Source organism: Pongo abelii, chromosome 21 (assembly GCF_028885655.2).
Source record: "Pongo abelii isolate AG06213 chromosome 21, NHGRI_mPonAbe1-v2.0_pri, whole genome shotgun sequence".
NCBI classification, from domain to species: domain Eukaryota; kingdom Metazoa; phylum Chordata; class Mammalia; order Primates; family Hominidae; genus Pongo; species Pongo abelii.
Genome location: NC_072006.2, coordinates 1,385,530 through 1,402,062, shown reverse-complemented (window position 1 = coordinate 1,402,062; position 16,533 = coordinate 1,385,530). Strand labels below are relative to the sequence as shown.

General features: G+C 41.4%; 2 long non-coding RNA genes across 2 annotated transcripts in view; both read right to left on the bottom strand.

Moving 5' to 3' along the window:
* The window catches only part of LOC134760791 (uncharacterized), a 134,622-nt gene that overhangs the window by 58,916 nt on the left and 59,173 nt on the right, over positions 1–16,533 (bottom strand). The window lies entirely within an intron of this gene.
* Positions 8,997–16,533, bottom strand: part of LOC134760790 (uncharacterized) — a 52,598-nt gene continuing 45,061 nt past the window's right edge. The window contains exons 2-4 of the long non-coding RNA XR_010138768.1: positions 15,177–15,271; positions 11,650–11,944; positions 8,997–9,364 (exon numbers count right to left, since the gene is read on the bottom strand). This is a non-coding gene — a long non-coding RNA (uncharacterized LOC134760790). The remainder of the gene's footprint in view (positions 9,365–11,649; positions 11,945–15,176; positions 15,272–16,533) is intronic.

Genomic DNA, 16,533 nt, shown 5'->3' with positions numbered 1-16,533 from the left:
GATAACCGTTCCCTGCTGTTGTCAGACACAGAAAGCTTCACCATCCCTTGTAAGTTTCTTTTAGATCTGTCTACACTCTTGTAAATAGTTCCTTTCTCAAATACCTCCATTTAAGTGTGCTAGCTCTTCCTCCTTCCACCCTCACTTTGATGAATCTAGTGCACAGCCCTCTTATGGAGTTTTGATTTTACCCATGGCCGCAGATCTATCCGTGCATCAGACACACTCATACACAGCTGAATCCCAGTGTAGATTCCCTGATACTCATCCCTGACATTCCCACAGAAAGATCATTTTACTGTACATTTGACCACCTTCCCGTTTGCTTTGACATCTCATTTATTCATTCATTTGTTCAACAAATGGTCCACATTTTTGCATACCTTAAGCTGCCTTTGCTATTTTTAAAGCGGTGAGGCAGCATACAGATTATGGAATTTGGAGAAAGGCAGACATTTTTGCCACTTACTAAGAGGAAGCTCGGGCAAGTTAGTTAGCCTGCCCCAACTTTGGTTTCCTTAATTCTTAAGGATGGCAGTTGTGAGTATTAAATGGGCTAAGGTATGAAAAGTGCTGAGAGTCTTGCCTGGCCCATAGCAGATGTCCTAGATCAGAGTTCTAAGGAAAATGACTTTAAGGCAGATATCTGTGTAAAGAAGTTACTGCAGGCTGGGCGCAGTGGCTCATGCCTGTAATCCCAGCACTTTGGGAGGCTAAGGTGGGCAGATAATGAGGTCAAGAGATTGAGACCATCCTGGCCAACATGATGAAACCTCGTTTCTACTAAAAATACAAAAAGTAGCTGGACATGGTGGCATGTGCCTGTAATCCCATCTACTCGGGAGGCTGAGGAAGGAGAATCACTTGAACCTGGGAGGCAGAGGTTGCAGTGAGCTGAGATTGCGCCACTGCACTCCAGCCTGACAACAGAGTATGATTCCATCTCAAAAAAAAAAAAAAAAGAAGAAGTTACTGCAAAGTGTTCCCAGGATCAACACACATGGTTGAATGAGGATAATAGGACTAAAAAGAGGACTGGGTTACAACGAAAGCCTCAACTAACCCCAAGACAGCTCTGAAGCTGGGACAGCCCTTTTAAGTTGTCCCAATTTGAGGCATGGTATTTTCCCTTTTACCCACCAGTCATGGAGAAGACTGTTCCCAAGAAAAGAGCATAACTTTGGGGATGAGCATTCTCTCTACCTAAGAACAGTGATCAGAGAGATACAAGGCTGAGAGGTGTTAGCTGCCAACAGTCCCAGCCACTGGGGGAAAGAGTGCCTCAGTCCTAAAGGGGAGATCTGAGGGACACACTACAGCATGTTCAACACTGAATATTTGTTACACAACTGGACATCCATCACCATCTCCTTTAACTTGCATCCCTTAATGTGTGTAACGACACAACCACTCTGAAAAACATCGATACAGACAGAAATAACCAGGTAAAATGGTTTTGAACAATGATTTATCAAAATCCATTTGAAAGCTGGAGTTGAAAGCCGAAAGCATTTGAAGAGGTTTCAAACCATGCTTCCTTGGGTAGGGTGAGGTGAGATGAAAAGGGAGATGTAGGATGTTAAAGCTGGAAGAATTCCAAGCTTGATTTTATTGTATGTATGATTTCTCTAAAGATTTGTCTTCAAAAGCACACCCTCAGAGTACACATATGTTTCCTAGGAGGGGAGGAAAGCCCCTCACCTTTTTTCAGGCTGTGTCTATTGAGGGGGATGCTAACAGGTCTGGACAACTTGGGCTGTGTTAGCAGCAGGCTCCCTGCCCCTGTTGGTTAACCAGCACACCAGGGTGCAAGCAAGGCAGCAGGCTGCCACAAGGGTGGGGCCGGGAAAGTTGAGTGTGGCATATGCAGGAGGCTTGGACACAAGCGCTCACAATATTCATTGCTAACCGGGTCCTCTGCTTCAAATCCCTACTGCTCAGGGAGAATAAAAGAATTCATGGAGACTCAGGGCTCTTCCTGGAGTCTTGCACATAAGCAATAGTCATTCTTCATGGCTATAAGGCAGGATTGAGCCCTCAAGGCGTCTTTCCTAATTCCTGGCATCCTTGGATTACTGCAGACAAGCTTTCCATTCAGGATGGAAGGAGACCCGTGGGAAGCAGCACCTGCCCAGGGAGGGGAAGTGCTGGAGGAAGTTCCAAGCTGAGAACACAGGTTTACAGCTGGTTTATTATATATGTACTCTCTGTTCTCTTTCCAAACAAACAGCAGGATTGGGAATGACAATTTGCCTCAAGGATTTTAAAAGAAAAGTGATGGAAATAAAGGGTGGTTAATTCACCTAAAACTCCAAATACAATCCGTGTTTTGGATCCACGTTATTTTGCCTCTAGGCTTTTTGTTTTTGTTCTTTGTCATTCAGTAACACCCTCTCCCTCCTTCTTTTCACGAAAATTCTGCCCATTTTTTCTAAGGCCTGGCTAAAAGTTTCACCACTAAACTTATTCCAACATTTTCCAACTTCCCCTGACTACACATGCCTTTCTTGTGTAAAATCTTTCATTATATTAAGGTCATAGAATGATCAGAATCATCATTACTAACATAGGTGACATTTATTAAGTGCTAATTATGTGCCTACACTGTGCTAAATGCTTTACATGGATTATCTTATTTAGTGCTCAAAACAGGTCTATGAGTGAAGTCACTTTGTTAGTACCATATTCCATGTAAAGAAACTCATTGCCCCAGTTCTTTTCCCAGTCTGTATCCACCCCTTGGCCACAGGGGTTCTTCCCAGTAGATGTAAAGCATGCTTCCCTGTTCATTGTCTTGAGTCTCAGCTGTGTGAGTTGTTTTGGTCAATGGGATATTCATAGCCATATGTCAGACAAACCTTGACATGGATTTGCACAGGGAGTTTTTCTCTAGTGCTTCCACCATTGCCATGAGAATATGCTCCAGTCAGACTGCAGATCCAATGGGGATAGCAGACATGGAAAGTAGACCTGAGCCCAGCTGCCAGCCTAGAACCCAGGCCAGCTAGATCTGCAACTTGAAGCCTAGGTGCCCAGCTGACTAGCTGCCTCTTGTGTAGTCACATGAACAAGAATAAATAATAGTCATTTTAAGTCACTGAGTTTTGAGGTGGTTTGTTACTCAGTGATAGTTTACTGATACAGGAACCCACCAAGAGGTTGTTGCTTGTCCAGGGTCTTACAAGTAGTGATGATAAGAAGATTCTAGCACAGACTGGTTCCAGTTCAGCTCCCGCTTTCTTAATAACCACGGCTTCCATTTTCACCACCACCACTATCATTATCGTATTCTTCCTTCTCTTCCTCCTCCTCCTGTTTCTTCTCCTCCTCCTCTTCTCCTTCTTCACCTTCATCCACATCCATTTATTGAATGCTTACTATGTGCCAGTCATCCAAAGAAGTATCATTCATGTATTATCTTATATATCAACAACTCGTTAATGTAAGTACTATTACTGACCACATTGTACAATAAGTTCTGTGACACAGCTTGTAAGGGACAGAGCATGGGTTCATTTCAGATCTGCCTCATCTCAGAGTTTTCATAACTTCCATGTTCTACTTCAATACACTGCTACCTTTTGAGAGAAATCATAGCCATCACTAGAGAAAAATATTGATCACTTATGCCTCTTTATACCCCAACTTTTTCAGGAAGCCACCTTAAACCCCCCAAGGGTTGCTTTTGAAAGTTTTTGTCTTGCTTTTGAACATTTTTAAGAATAGTAAGGTCAGGTGCGGTGGCTCACACCTGTAATCCCAGCACTTTGGGAGGCCAAGGTGGGCAGATCATGAGGCCAGGAGATTGAGATCATCCTGGTTAACATGGTGAAACCCCGTCTCTACTAAAATACAAAAAAATTAGCCAGGTGTGGTGGCAGGCACCTGTAGTCCCAGCTACCCGGGTGGCTGAGGCAGGAGAATGGCGTGAATCCGGGAGGCAGAGCTTGCAGTGAGCCGAGATCGAGCCACTGCACTCCAGCCTGGGCGACAGAGTGAGACTCCATCTCAAAAAAAAGAAGAATATTAAATTCAGTTTTCAAGCATCTGGAAGATCTGCTTTAAACTATTATTTTAGAAATAATGATCCTTGGGCTCAGAGAAATGAATTTATATGCAGCAAATAGTAGAATATCCAAGGCCATACCCTGAATGCGCAACTTCAGCCTTCTGCTGGTAGGAGACCCCAGCCCATCTGTGTAGAGCAGAAATGGCAATCTGATGTCTCACTACTTAAGTAGAATTTCGTTTTTAGCCTTACTTTAGCCTTCACATCCAGAGGTGTCTGAAGGCAGGCAAGCTTCCTGGGTGTGCAACCTGAACAGTCACATAAGGTTCTGCACTTAGAAGGTCCCCATACTTGGTTTAATGCTCTACTGCCACCATCTTTAAATTCTTAATTATTTTAAAATAAAAGGGCTGCTCTTTTATTTTGCACTGAGCCTCACAAACTGCATAACCAGTCTTGCAGAGGTATCTGATGCTTTAATTCCATAGATTTTGGGAGATTCTTCAATATGCAGTGAGTTTCTTCTCAACTTTACACTTTGCCGACTATCATCTACAAGGGCACAGGCCCAAGGAGCAGAATGTTAAGAAAAGGATACTAAGCACCACCATAGTCCAACAATCCAGTGGTACCTTCATGCAAATACAGGTGTGGACTTCAAAATGCTGACAGCCAGATTTCAGCCATTGGTTAAAAGTGACCCTTCTTCATTTGAATACTCCCTTCTTCCATGCTCACAGGAGGCTTCACTACGTCTTTTTGCCATGAAGTCATTCCAAATTATCACCATCCTTGAATCATATTACCTTCATAAGAAGTCACTTAGAATGAATAACACTATTTTGACCCTGAGAATAACACAGAATGATCTTGCAGCTATTTTAATAAAAATAAATCATGAAGTATCTCCTTCCATTTTCGCTACCTTCATAAATAGCATAGTTCATACAGAGCCTTATAATAAAAGATATCAGTGTAATGTAAAATCCATATAAAATATCAACCTTAACATCACAGTGGTATGAGTCAGCTAATTTCTCCTCCTATCCCAACCTTGTTCTTATATTTAAAACTTTTTAAAAAGATTAGATCAATAGAACTACACGGTGGCTGTGAAAAAAAGTGACTTACCCCATGAGATAGGAAAGACTAAAACCTCTATAAAGGTGAACTAATAGGAAACTATAAATGAATTGTGTTGCCGCATAGAGTCATCTGAAAAAGTTTTATTAAAAATGCCTCCAAAGTATATTAGATTTTATATTATACCAGGTGGAGCTAGGATGAGGGAGTGAGTTTATAGAGGGACTGTTGAACACAATTTTATTAGAATGGTTGTTCCCCTGATTATAATAAGGAGAGAAATAAGACTTATTAGTTTGGTTATTTGAAACATGCACACATACACTTTCTCACACAACTCTAGTTCTGGGCAGGGTAAAAGTTCCCTTCCTCAGCTGAGAGTGAGTTTGAAAATGTTTTATTGCTATTACAGGAAACGCTGTTTAAGTATCGTCTTTTATAAAATGCTCCCATTGTAAGACACATTCTTGGTTATATTTTCTTCTATGATGATGGTAAATTCTGATTAAACATAGGGGATTGTTTACAACACGGGGAAAGACCAGCATGCAGCCCTAAGCGATTTAAAGACAGAAGTAGATAAGATATTTTAGAATGTCAAAGTAATTTGCCAAATACAACATGGGGAGAGGTAGAAGAAAAAAGGCATATTCTTTTATGTTTCATTCCTTAAGGGGGACATCTAAAACATCTATCGATTTAACATGGCTCGGAAATTAAAGTTATGATATCAATAACATAGCTAACCACATGTCAGAATGAAGGAAGATTGTATCTTGGAATACAGGAGTCTTCCTTGTGCAAATCCCATTAGGACCAATAGGGAGTTATTCATGCATCCAAATCCCTCCCGCCCTTCCCCTCCCCACCCCCAGACACAGACACCCTTGTTCTGAATGATCCGTGTATTTATCTATTTCACATAAATCAAGAATTTAATTTAAAAAAATCCACAAACATGGCTATTTGAGAAATGAATCATGAGAGCTGTATGTATAAATCATATAGACCTTAAAAGCATTTATGATATAGCCCCTTTCATATAAACCGACCAAATATTTTGGAGAGCTAAATCATAGAGAAAAAGGAAAATGTAGTAAATAAAATAGAAAATCAATGGTTAACCAAACTAATGAACAAAATATCTAGATGTCACTCATCTTTGAATGGCTTCCTTAGAAATTTTAACAGGAACAGGATTTGCAAGAAATTATTACTTTTGGTAAAGCAACTGAACATGTTTATAGTCAAAGATTTCTTTAAGAAATATTGCCAAAAAAGCTTGCTAAGAAAAAAAAGGACAGTGGATTTAGAAGAATACATTAGAAATAAAAAGAGTCAGTAGATGACAAAAATATTCATTTGTTGTTACAGATGTGTTGTACAGAATACTTGTTTATGATTTTACTAATTCTAAATCTTCCTTTCTAAAAATGTTATTTTTCTCTAATTATTTTAATTATTTTGTTCTTTTTGCCAAAAAAATTGCAATATAAAAATGTTTTCACTTATTTACTGTAAGTTTCAATCATAACTCTTAGTTTTCTAACCTTCTAAATTACTAGTGATCTGCATACCTTGTTGGATCATCAAAGACTTTTTATTTCACTAGATGGGAATAACAGTAAATGGTAGTGTTTCCCATATTTTTCTCTTCAGTAACACATGTGCATGTTTATTTTGTATTTCCTCTCTGATTCTTTTATTGCCTAAAGCATTTAGCCATTTCTGAACTAATTATGTTTCTAGGTTTATCTATTTATTTAGTATCTCTCTCACTAGACTAAGTTTCCTGAGTGCAGAGACTTTGTATTTTATTGCTTTAGTGTTTAATATCATTTCCAGCATCATATATATATATGTATATATGTATATATATATGTGTGTGTGTGTACATATATATATATATATATAGGTTAGAAGACCAGTTGAATGTGTAGAATGAATTGATATTTGGGTAGCTGATAAAACTGATCAAGGTCCATCTTTTTGGATGCACCTAGTTTAGCAAGCAGAAGATGTGTTTCCTAATGTGGCCTGGGCACAGTCTTCAGCCATTCACCTTTTTCAGGAATTGATTCAGCCTCTGCCCTTCCCAGAAGAGCCACATCCAATGATTAATCAACATGGAAGTAACCAATTCGGGACAATTTTGAAGGGCTATTTCAGCTTTAGAGCCCCCTGTGAGTTTGGCCGAAGCTGCCAAGGGGCCTGTATCACAACTCAACTTCTCTATTTGCCCGTAATAAACATCTTTCATGCTAAACCAGTGAGGCTAATCTCCAAAAATGAAAAAGCAAAAAAAAAAAAAAAAAAAAAGCAGAAACTCAGGCACCAAAGTGACTCAGGGTACTTCTTTTAGCCATTGAATCAAGTAGTCTCAGCCAGTAGCCAGTTATAAGGACGAAACAAGCATTAGGAGAGATGCAACACAGCTGTCAATTTCAGGAAGGAGATGGTGGATCTGGATTACAGGTAGATAGGGTGTGCTATGAGGGTCAAGGCTGCCAGGTCTGAGGAGCCTTTAGTTCTCCAAAGTTTTAGGTCAGAGAGTATGGCCATTGGAGTAAATAACCAGTCTGCCTCACCCTGCCTGGTTGAGAGAACTTGTTGGAAGACCTCTGCTTGGAAACAAGCACCTACATCTGGCCTCATCAGAGAAAGAGGGGCCTCCTGTGAGGGTCTTTTCAAATGCTGCACCTGCCCTGGTGTGTCCTCAGGCTCTCCTTCTAGTTCCTGGGGCCTCAGTTTACCCACCTCTACATATTTCCTACATTACTTCAAAGAGGTGCTGGGAGACTTAATTAATGTTTGTCAAGCACATCTTATATGAAAGGAATCGTATGCAGTAAGTTCAAAGTAGTCTTGGCCCTGCTGTTTCTTTCATGTGTGCTTAGAAGATCTTTCAACCTTGATAAGAAGAAAAAAATAAATAAATCCCCACTTGCTGAAGTGCTTGGATTTGGATTGTCACATTATGATGCTGTCAGCATTTTCTTTGAATTTCACAGGAAAAATGAATAAAAATCAGTCAAACAATTGCTTCCATAATCACATCATCATTCTCTAGGTGGTCAAGCAATTAATTCTCCTGCTTCTGTTTTTTCTTCTGTTTTGCTCTTTAAATCCTCTGACTGAAACTTCATTCAGGTCCTTATCACTGTCTCAAATATGGCAAATTTAAAGTCAGGCAAACCCCATCATGATGAGTGCCTTTCCTTAAATATACGGGTTTTTTATTTTGTTTGTGTCCACCCCATGCTCAAGTCCCATATGTGATTCCCATGCCTTCAGACTAAAACTCAATATTTTAGGAAGTTATTCTTAACGTGGTCCCTGTCTACATATCTAATCTCATTTCCCACCACCATCCCTTCCATCACACACACAGCTTTGCCTTTAGTTCTCCAAAGTTTCAGGTTTCGGCTGCAGGCATAATACCTCAGTTCCCTTCATCATCTAAATCTCAGCTTTCACTTTCTTCTTCAAGACTTATCCTCCTCCTAACCCAATATATACCCCAACTTTCCTAACCTATGCATCCCTCCACCATATCTGGAGTGTAAAATAATCATTTTTGCATCTAGCTTACAACTGGTCTGCAGGTTCCCTAAGGAAAATGGTGATATCTTTCATCTTTGTATCCACAGTGTTCCCAGGACACTAGAGATACTCAATACAGATTTGTAGGATAAATATACATGAGTAAGCAGGGAGATGATGATGAGGCATTTTTAAAACCAATGGATTTCGGAAGCAAACTCTTTTCTAACCAAAAACAAGCAAACAAAGCAAGGAACCTGTTGGTTTTTGCATGAATGGATAATTCCACAAGAGTTGAGATAGAACAGGATGGAAAATCTGATGATCATTATTTATTTATTTATTTATTTATTTATTTTTTGAGATGGAGTCTTGCTTCATTGCCCAGGCTGGAGTGAAGTGGCACCACAACCTCCGCCTCCCAGGTTCAAGCAATTTTCCTGCCTCAGCCTCCTGAGTAGCTGGGACTACAGGCATGTACTGCCATGCCAGGCTAATTTTTGTACTTTTAGTAGAGATGGAGTTTCACCATGTCGGCCAGGATGGTCTTAATCTCCTGACTTCATGATCCAGTCACCTCAGCCTCCCAAAGTGCTGGGATTACAGGCGTGAGCCACTGCACCCAGTCCTGATGATTATTTTAATTGGAAAGTTTCTAAGACATAAGTTCTGGAGAAATGTCACCATATTTCATTTGCAGTTCATAAGGATGACAGGCAGGGCAATCAGCTAGTCAGATGGAGGAAGAAAAAACAACTGATTAATATCAATCTGCAACTAAATTCAGTGTGAGGCCAATAGCAGGAAAAATGAGAGACAGAACCTAAATGCTATCATTTATCATTTGTGCTGTAGGCCTAGGGTTTTGAAACCTGGCTGATCATTGGAATTGCCTGGGAAGCAATTGAAAATACAGATCCCTGGGCTCCATTAGTGACCTAATGAATTGGAAACTCTGGGATGGAAAGGGAAGGGGTAGATGAGGGATCTGTATTATAAAAAGGGCTTCTGTTTGATTCTGAAAATGAACGAATTTGAGGAACACTGACCTATGATTCATTCATTTATTCATTCAAAAATGTACTCAATCACTGGTTTTTTATCCACATATTCATTTATTCAATGAATGCTGGTGATAAAGAGAAGAGAAAGAGGCTGGGCATGGTAGCTCATGCCTGTAATCCCAGCACTTTGGGAGGCCGAAGTGGGCAGATTGCCTGAGCTCAGGAGTTCAAGACCAGCCTGGGCAACACAGCAAAACACTATCCCTATTAAAATACAAAAAAATAGCCAGGTGTGGCAGCATGCACCTGTAATCTCAGCTACTGGGGAGGCTGAGGCACGAGAATTGCTGGAACCCAGGAGGCGGAGGTTGCAGTGAGCTGAGATCATGCAACTGTACTCCAACCTGGGTGACAGAGCGAGACTGCATCTCCAAATAAATAAATAAATACATACATACATACATACATACATACATAAAGACCAGAAAGAAGGAACCTAAAACAAGAGAAGAACAGCTCCTTTGTCTTTGTTCCTGGCATTTTGTTTCTTTCTAGGTTTTTTCCTCAGGTTGCTTCTGATTTTCGTTATTATTTTATGAAACTCTCTCTCTATTTTGTAAGGCAGAAATGCTCCAAAATCACAAAACTCCTCTTTATTTTTCCAGGATTACCTTCCCTAAAGAGTAGTCTGAAGGTTAATGCACCTTTCCCCAGTGTCAAAATCCACCAAAGAAAAATATTAACAAACCTATGGAAACCTATGGACAATTATATTCTTCTCTGTCCTTTCTGTCCTTCCTTTCCTCGCCCCAGGCTGACATTCAGATTCTGCATCCAGAATGGCCTGAAGGAGGAGGAGGGTTATTACTCCTGGCAGAGAAAGCCTTAAATTACGGTGAATAAATGAATACTTAGCAGGCTGGTCCTGAGAGGGTGCCAGCTCTTGCTTTAATCATTTAGATAGAAAATGATATGGATTGTAAAATTCATGGAAAGTTCAACCTAAAGGGAGGGAACCTGGAGCAAGGAGGAAGAGGACTTTTCAAATAATTAAGAGAACCTAATAGAGTAATGTTCAGTTAACAAGACCTATACCAGGTATGGCGTCCACTTCTGACCCTTCATGAGGGTTTTCTTCTTCCTGCCAAGAAGCCAGTGCTCAAATCCACATGGTATTCCAATATACTTTTATTATGCAGTGGAGCACCTAAAATCTTGCTATCTAGTTTAAAACCTGTCAAGGAGAGTGGAGGGAAGCACCAGAAGCAGGAACTATGGAATCATAAACTTGTACTATGGGAGACACCCTAGTGAACATCAACCCCCTCACCACACTTTACTGTTTAGTTTCTGGCTCCCTTTCAAATAAGGAAGGTACAATATAGTGATTATTATTATTATTATTATTTTCTGAGTTGGAGTTTCACTGTTGTTGCCCAGGCTGGAATGCAGTGGTGCCATCTTGGCTCACCGCAACCTCCGCCTCCTGGGTTCAAGCAATTCTCCTGCCTCAGCCTCCCGAGTAGCTGAGATTACAAGCATGCACCACCATGCCCACTAATTTTATATTTTTAGTAGAGATGGGGTTTCTCCAGGTTGGTCAGGCTGGTCTCAAACTCCCAACCTCAGGTGATCTGCCACCTCGGCCTCCCAAAGTGCTGGGATTACAGGCATGAGCCACCGCACCCGCCCCAATATGGTGATTATTTTTTAATGGGCAATAGTAATAATCCTTCTACTTAAATAGGATTTTCCACGGGAGGAAGCTTTGGGTTTAATCAATAGGATTCACTCTATTTGCCCATGGCTTAGAGGCCAGGAAAATTTCAGCAACCTTCTTCAATTCACATGGTCAGTTGAGAATGATACATTTGCAAAACTTAAACATCAAGATAATCCAATTCAGTGGAGGGTGCTTGCCTGCTCTGCTGCCATATGAGGCATTTGTGTGAGAAAACACAAGCAGCCAAAACTCATCCCTAATCCTTGGGACTGGGAGATTTCATTTACCTTAAGTCTTTTGGTGTTGAGTTATCTTGGCAACCTGTAGCGTCTAAGCATGCAGTATCTATATCAAGGAACAGCTTATAAAATTCATCCAAAAGGACTCCCAAGATTCTGGGGCCATCAAAGAGCTCACACACAACATTTTGCAAGGAAATGAGTCAGCACTAGGTAGATTCCATTTTTCAGATAGAATGCTAGCTTCCTGTCCTACCATCTCCAGTCCCGGGAGGAGAGCCTCAATGGGGAGAGAAAGATTGAAGATTTTCTGGGCATGGTGAGCTTGGGTTTCCTTTGTGCCCTAAGTGTTTATGAAAACAATAAGGAATATTAGATAAACATGTTCAAGATGACTTTGCTTTTGGCAAAAACCATGCATTTCTAAAGTTAGCCATGGGCCTCCTAAAAGTTCCTCTTTGTGATCACTAACCCAAGTTGACTAACCCCAATACATTTAGCAACAAATGATGAGTTTACATTCATGTTCTCAGCACCAAATTCTTTAATCTTTAGCTTTGTAACTTAATAGATATACTGTGAGTCTTATAAATGAAGGAATGCAAGTAAGAACCAGATCTATTTGGTATCTGTGATGCACCAGCTCTACAAGAGGGGCTTTTCCAGTAAATAAGATTCAAATTTACCAATATCCTTTAGAGTAGTTAGCTCAGTGGTTATGAGATGGGCTGTGGAATGAATCTGTCCTAATTCATTCCCGGATCCTCCACCCACAGCTGGGTGACCTAATTTAACCCCTCGGTGCCTCAGTTTTTCGGTCTGTAAAGTGTGGATGAGAAGACCTACTAGTTCAAACATCAAGTGTCTTAGGCCTGCAAATGAACAACTTTTTAGTAAACTTTTAGAGCAGCCTTCTAAAGCAATCAGGGAGGAGAGGGAAAGATACACAAAACAAGCCAGTTGGATTTTGCCAAAATGAGTTCCTTGTCCCTGTCAACCACCTGGCTTCATGGTCATTCCATGTCCCCTGTTTTCCCATGGACATAATCAGAGAAACAGCTACTTTGTGCCTCACTGCCCCTGGCTGTGGGCTTCCCTGGGGAGATCAAGATAGGCTTTATAAGTCCTTTGCCCCGTCATGAAACAGTACTCTGACTACACACTCAGCCCGGTCTGGTATGAGCACCCACTTCCAGTCTAGACGGCAGCCTAAGAGAGGGGCTAATGCTAGGTTGCACCAGACTGAGCCTCATATTTGTCATGGCTCTGCCCACGGTGATTCCTTTGATCTTGATCCTAGCAAACCACAGTCATCGACAAAGGTAGAATGGATTTCTGCTTCTGAAAAGCTTTGATGGAAACTCCCTTGATTTCCCATTCCCTCCCCAGCCCCTTTCTGCTCCTTTAGATTTACCTCCAACATTTAGCCCTAAATCCAGCTGTAAATCCAGCCTGAGAGAGCCCATCAAGCCGGCATGATTCATGTGCCATCCTGTTTGGATATCTGGGGCCATAGCTGACCCATTTGGGAAAGTACACGGTCATTTTTACTTCGCCAGGCATCCTAATCACAGATTCCAGGCTCAGTATTCTTTGTTTAATTTTCTCTGAGAATTGGCTGGACTGTGATCTGATCCTCAGAGAAAGGCAATCATTTCTAAAGAGTAGATTTTTAGAAAAGTTTGCAATTACAAACAACGAAAAATATATGCAGGCTTTCTGCGGTTATGCTGAAGGAATGTGCAGGACATCCATGCCCCTGTCATCTCAAGGCTGTCTTCTAAAATCAGGACCTGTTTCCAGGGCTCTTTGCAGCAGTGTTTCCCTTTCATTTCTTGTGTGAAGAAAGGAAGTAACTTGAGAAAGCAACTTCCAAGAAACTTGAAAAAGTTTACTTGTTTCCCAGGCTTCAGGTTAGGGCTGATGGCTCCACAAAGTAAGTGCAGCCAGATTCATGAAACTCATAACATTTTGGAGGTGATGTCTAACTGACCCTCTCATTCTACAAATGAGAGCACTAAAACTTTGGAAAAGCTAAAGCTTGCTGGAGGCCTAAGTGATTTCGCAAACAGAGTTTGTCTGGAACTTAGTACTTTTAATTCCTAAGCCAGTGCCTATGCCCTAAGCCAATAGGTCAATCCAGTGGGCAGTGGTCCTCAAGGCAGGCCAGGCCTGAGCTACTGATAACCCTCTTTATCCCAGTCCTGTGAAACATCAATTTCAGTTAATGCCAATAGCTTCAGGGTCAGTTTTTCAAAGCCCTCTCTCCAGGACATCAGCCTAGATGCAGAGCACAGAGAAATAAAATAATTTACATAGTTTACTAACTCTAAAACTCAGAACTGAGAAGAGAAAGGGCCAGTTTTTCCATATGCAAACTTCAACATTCTCAAGACCCAAATGACAGGTAAATATACACATTCGAATCTCTCTCCTTGCACACACACCGTCAAGACCACTTTGCCTTCCCTCTTTCCCAAAGCCAAAGAATGGATATGCTGGGAGTGTTTGGTAGCCTGCTATCAGAAGAAAATAGAGACATCATCATTTTCCCTTTTTGGCATTTTTTTTTCCTGCCAGTAAAAGAGAGAGAAACTTGCTTAGGGATCAAAATATTAGCTGGAGAAAGAATTTACAGGGGTGCTGGCAGCTGGTTGGCTGTGGAGGGAGAAAGCCTGTGGGGTGTGGACCGCCAGTCTCGGAAAAGCGCACTGCAGAGCAGGGTGAAGGAAAACCCAGCAAAGCAGGATTTGACAGGTGCCTGGCTGAGGCTCCCACTGGCCAGGCAATTGTCAGCTCTGTTCTGCTTGGCTCTCTTAAACAACAAATTGAGAGCCAGCTGCTTTCTGCGCTTGGCTCTGAAATCAGCAGGTCTCTCTGCTCTATTCAGCGGAGGCATCCCCAGCAGGGAGTTAGTCAGGGTACTGGCTAGAGCCTTCATGCCTCAGAGTAAAGGCTTATGAAGGAGGTAATTATGCAGCTGGAAATGGGCAGGCCCTTAGGGCAAAAGAGAAAGAAAGGAAGGTGATCTTCTCACTTACTTAATGCTTAAAAGAAAAAAAATACTCTATGCCTGTCAAAGAGAAGCATCCTAGTATTAGTGGTGCTATGATCAGAGATCCCCTCTCCCTTACCCATTGTGTGGTTACTAAATCAACACAGGAAGCCTGTCCACAAGACTTCAATGTCAACATTGCCCACCCCTACCTGACCACCAATTTTGCATTGATTAGCTTCCATGATTCCCTGTCAGGCAATTTAGTTGTTTAGTTGCTGGTTAGTTGTTTCTATTTTCCTGAGCATTCTTCTCAAAGCTGTTCCCAATGTTTATACTCTGGAGCTACTGACCACCGTTTCCTTTCCCCAACTCTTCCACCGTCATCAATTCCTCTAGAGGTCAACATTACTGCGGGCAGAAGGAAAGATGGCTGACCCTGGCCCTGGACTTCCCTCTGACACACTGAATACCCTTCGTCAAAAAACCATAATCCAAACTGCAATGTTGGTGCCTATAAGAGAGCTAGTCCCGCTCCCCTCAGAGAGCCCAGCTTGGAGATTTCTAATGTTGAAGTTACCTGCCAATTAGAACAGCCACATTGCAAAATCCACGTGTATTTCACACAGAACAGCCACTTCAGATCTTCATTCACTCAAGGGCCTGTAGTTTTATCTGTTAAAGGTGTCACAATAAATGAACTCATTAAAGTACCACTCATTTTTTTGATTTCTTGCAAGGTTAGCAATTAGAAATTTTTTTCCTTAGCTTCAGAAAACGTTCTTAACAAAAGCTTGCTTGGAAGAGATAAACTGGCAACTGCTCTGGTTGAGGAAGAAGTAGTGGGGTATTCTGTGCTCTAGCCCTTAGTCCCATGAAGCATGATTTAGGAAACTAATTTGTCTTAGGGTCTCCCTTTTTTTTTTTTTTGGGATGGAGTCTCGCTCTCTCGCCCAGTCTGGAGTGCAGTGGTGCAATCTCGGCTCACTGTAAGCTCCGCCTCCTGGGTTCACACCATTCTCCTGCCTCAGCCTCCCAAGTAGCTGGGACTACAGGCGTCCACCACCACACCCGGCTAATTTTTTGTATTTTTAGTAGAGATGGGGTCTCACCATGTTGGCCAGGATGGTCTCGATCTCCTGACCTCATGATCTGCCCACCTCGGCCTCCCAAAGTGCTGGGATTACAGGCGTGAACCACCGCGCCCGACCCAGGGTCTCCCTTTTTTGGACACTTCTTCCTTTCATGCTTGCCTCTTTGGAATATTCGTTTTTTTTTCATAAAACTTACGGCTATTTTGACGTCTTTTAAAATTGCATCAAACAACTTTACTTTCTCCTCAAGTTATGTTATGATTGTCTGTTGTTACTCAATGCAAAATAGTCATTTCCCATCAAATTTCTTTTGTTTCCACTCAATGTTTTCTCTCCATCTCACCAGCCTTTCCTAGCTGCCATTCTTTCTCTTCCCAATTTGACACTCTTTTCATCCAGCTTGGTCTGGCTTCCAAATCACCCTTTCTTAGTACTTTCATCCCACAACAACATTTAATTTAGTAATTTGTGGTTGAAATGATCCAGAGAGGATCAGAGAATTGGAGTGACTTGCCCAAGATCACACCACTAATATGGCAGAGTAAAGACAGAACTCAGGCTTTTGAAACAGCTTGGTTCCCCTTTCTTCCTCTTTTATTCCTCTACTGGCTCTTTAGTTCTCACTCTGGTCCACGTGTATAGACCCAGTCAATAGTTTCTATGGTTATCCTGACTGCCCCTATAAAATAAGTGGGTTGCATTAGCAATTTCCAATGTTATCTTTCAGCGTCATCTTTCTATGAGGAATGGGAGTGGTTAAGATCATTGACACTGATCAAACCATTCAGGCTTTATTCTAGTAGAGGTAAAACTCTTTTGACAATTCTTAAGTATACAGGTAAC